Source organism: Mus pahari, chromosome 8 (genome assembly GCF_900095145.1).
Source record: "Mus pahari chromosome 8, PAHARI_EIJ_v1.1, whole genome shotgun sequence".
NCBI lineage: Eukaryota > Metazoa > Chordata > Mammalia > Rodentia > Muridae > Mus > Mus pahari.
The window spans coordinates 93,725,033-93,729,451 of record NC_034597.1 but is presented as its reverse complement, the minus strand read 5'-3'; positions in this window follow the sequence as shown (position 1 = coordinate 93,729,451).

The window sequence follows — 4,419 nt, the reverse complement described above, 5'->3', positions numbered from 1 at the left end:
AGAGAGAGAGAGAGAGAGAGAGAGAGAGAGAGAGAGAGAGAGAGAGAGAGATGAAAACCACACAGAGTTGTACCAACATTCATAATGTTGTGAAGTCTTTACTGATCAAGACCCTCAGTTGTAGAGAGCTTACATCAACTCCCCAAGGCTGCAACTGATAATCAAATTTCACAAGCACATTTGCCTTCCTCTGTCTTTTTGTTGTGCCTTTCGGTTCCCTGGCTATCACCCCTACCTACTGGTAAAGTCCGACAAAGAGAAGGAACCCCTGCAATATGTCGGAATTCAGTACTGTCCACAAGTGTATCTGTGAGGGTAGTAGGTTGAGTGCATATTTGGGAGAGGGTAGTGCACGATTAATAAATCATCAGAAAAATCCTAACCAAAAAATAAAAAAAATAAAAAAATAAAAAGGAGCTGCCGGGCTTCCATAAAGCCTTCATTTCTTTTAAATTTAACAAAGATGTTTCTGTGAGGTATGTTTGTTTACATTCCGGAATTTAAGCAGTTCCCAGAGGTTAAGTACCTTTAAAGCTCCCAGGATGAGATTAGGACAAGGAATCCGAAGGGAAGGGGAAGAGGCTAGTCTGGGAAAGTCCTTGATGAGAATCTGCAGCTTCTCCCTGCTCCTCGTTCGGACCCAGCTTCTCTTCATAGCCACCCTGGCGTCTATGTGCCTGCCTTAGGAACACGCACCCAGACACTCTCATACGGGTCTCCGCTAGTTCTTTCCTCCTGCTCAGGGTCGGCCTGTATTCCACTGCCTTTGAATTTCCTGGAGTCTAGTTGTTCCCTAGGAGAGCAAAACCCCAAGCACCCACAACCATCGAAGTTCCTGTGTGAAACAGAACCCTTGCTCCCTAAAGCGCACATGCACGGAACAACGGAACAACGCAAGCTTGGCATTTGGGTCACTCCTGTTTCGTTCTTCCCTTTCTGCCGCCCTCACATTGCCTCCTCTTTATGCCATGTTTTCTCGTTTATTGACTTTTTTTTTCATAAAAAAAAATATATATATATATATATTTCAAGTGACAAATAAGTAGCCCCTTCTCAAATACAACCTGCAACAACATGCCTGGATTACATTAGAGAATGCCGGAGGGGATCCCCAAAACCAGTGTGTGAACAGTCGACCTGACAGCAGCTAGGTCCCCTGTGAGAGAGCTCCAGTTACCTAACTCCCCCCAAGATAATCAATGTAATCCCCATGACAGCACATTGTCAGACTCCAGGAACCTGCAGCCACCCTAGCAGGAGGGGGTGACCAGAAAGAGTCACCAGACTGCCCAACCCTTTGCTGTCAGCCCTTGACAAGAGATGCCCTCGCCTCTGGCTCTGCTTTCAAACACTGGGAACCAGGAGGTCTTACAGAGGCAGACAGCTTAGATTTCGGAGAGCAAGTAAGTGAGCTTAACATGGAGGCAAAACCAGAGCGAAACCACAGAAAGAGATCAGCAGCCAGTGTCCAAACCCCGGGGGGCGGGGGGGGGGAGGCGGCAGCAAAAGGAAACCAGAGAGATCTGCACAGAGATTGGGAGAAACATCGGAACCAGCCTCACCAAAACGAAAATGTTTCCATGTGAGCCCTCTGACTAGACTCTCCCCACTCGCCGACAATGTGAAGAGCATATGGAGGAATTATTGAAATCCATTAATGGAGAAAAGCTGGCTGGACTGTGAGGGACACCGTGTGTCTGAAGATTCCTCGAGCAGTCATGGTGTCAACCAACGGAAAATCTACATGTATTTGAAAAGCTAAGATGCCACTTGTCCCTATTGAAATGGCAGGCTTTGTGACCCTCCTTAGATACAGGTTATATACATTGAAGAGCAGGAGAAATATGAAAACCATTGACCCAATCCCCATGCATGTATCAGTCTAGGATTTGTCTTGACAGCCATGACTCCCAGAATGGGCTTATTCCATGGCAGGAACTGTGGGCCGAACCTAGAGCTTAGAGGAGCTGCTTTCTTGGTCTTGTTGGAAGTGTGTGCTTCAGTTTGATATCTCACTTTGAAATTACACATTAATGTCAAAAGTTATTATCACAAGTGGGTTTAGACAATTAAGAAAAAATCTCTTCAAGATAAAAAGTAACCTTTTCTATGGCTATATTAACCCATTTCTGGGTATTTACATGAAGGCCATTTATAGCATGAGAATATAGTAGAAGACTCTCAAACATACAGGGTCATTTACCCCACTCCCCAAAAGGAGCATACTATATGTCTCAACATCAACAACTGTGGCTTTATCAAGTTTTCTTAGTTGGGACAAGTCTCCCAATGTCTGTGACTGACATTTTTTTTTTTTTTTGAAACACCTTTCCTGTTGGAATCTTGTTTGAAACTGTTTAACCAAAAGGAAAGATTTGTAAAATTCCACTCTATTTAATTTCAAGCAGTACAGCCTAAGAAAATGGGGTTAATGTAGAAAATTACCACTGTTTGTGTTTATAGATTGCAATATGCCTTGGTAAAAGGGGGGAGCCATTAAAGAAATACAGAAGTCTTGGAGAGAAGTTTGGAATATGAAAATACGTTCTATGGCTCAGTGTGGGGAGGAGTTTTCCTGTTGATTGGATAACAACATGGAAAGTAATATCCAATGGCTTAACCAGCAAGAAGGTCCTGTTGACTATCAGCAAGGGCTATGGTTAGATGACTATTTCTTATCTCTTGTTCAAAGCTCTACATCAAAGGAGTATTATCGACTGCTCAAGTGGACAGCAATGCTTTGGAAATGCCTTGGAACACTCCAATGTGAGCAAAACCCGAGAGCTTCCTTTCTTAGGCTTGTAAAGATAGATTTGTTGAACACAGAGAGAAAAAAAATGGTGCCCTTCTGGCCCCAGAACTAGAGTTTGGAACAGGGGATAAGAACAGGGGAGGTCTCTGGGAAAGAAAGGAATGTAATGAGCAGAATACCACTGTGTTTGCAAGTCTGAATTCTAAACTGGAAATCATGGATTTTTTTTTTCTTTTTTTCACAGCAAAATCATTATATCTGTACCAGGAGTTTTCTTAGGGATTCATCAACCTAGTAGATATTTGTTAAGCGGTTCTTTGCTACCAAACTCCATTAACATGCTAGTGAAATCAAAAGAACAAAACAGGTGGGAATTCTTGCCTTGTGGAGCTGATACCTACCCTAGACATTATAACTTAGATTCATAATGAATTCAGCTATGTTGAGGCCACAAATGGTGGTCTTAATCAACTCCGGCCATTCTTTCTAATGACACATTTCATAGGCTATGCTAAAACCTTACAGTTGGGGATTGGGGGAGTGGTACTTGGTGGGTAAAGGTTTTGCTTCACAAGCGTGGAGATCTGAGCAGATCCCCACCACCCACAGCAAAGTCAAGCCTGTTGTTTATCTGTAAGTTCAGTATGGGGTGGAGAGGCAGAAACAGGCAGACTGCAGGGACTCAGTGTCCAGTCAGTCTATCGGAAGTAATTTGCTACTTATTCAGTGAGAGATCCCGTATTAAAAAATAAAATGGAGAGTGATAGAGAAGCATTTCCAAAGTATATATATCTGGCCTTCAGATTCTTATGCACCAGCAGGCATTCTTGTTCATACACACACATGCATATACTCTACTCCCCACCTTACAATTAATCTAATTGATGCAGAGACTCCTTATGTATTGTACTATTACTATTCATCGGAGTTTAAATGATGGTTGAGTGTGAACATACATGCAGACATGTATAAGTGCGTGTTGACTAATGTTTGGGCAGGGTAAAGAGTCATTTTAAAATGTGGAATTCCCAAAAACATCACAGAGAAGGAATTGATTCAGGAAGAAGGCATTGATCTTAGAAGCATTCAATCTTTTCACCTCCAAAATAACAGGGCTGTTGGAGGGGAGAAAATTTATTTTCTACCTTGCTGTGGATATTTCTCCTGGGACCACAGGGCTGCAGGTTACGCAGCTAAGAGTAAGAGAAAAGACCATCAAGAATATGCCCTGACTGGGAACAAGTCAGAGGATGTGAAAAGATGACCTACTTCCCAGAAGGGACGGAGTCTGGAATCGGGATGTTTATTAAGCAGTAATTCTGCTTTGTGTGTGTGTGTGTGTGTGTGTGTGTGTGTGTGTGTGTGTGTGTGTGTGTGTGTAAGACCTGACCTACATATTACCTAGCAATAATAAATTTAAATTTGCAAAGTACAATGACAGCATTCTTAATATCTATAAGCTGTGACTTGTTACACTTTTTATAAGCTTTGAAGCAATAATAAAACAATCATTTGGGGGAAACCCTTATCTTTGAAGATAAGGATTCAGATATTAAATGAGACCTACTGTATTTTCAAGTGCAGAGACAACAAGGGAGTTCTCTACAGAAAATGCCCATCTGTCTGAAGCCCTCTCTTTCACTTCGGCGCCCTTACCAGATGGGGCA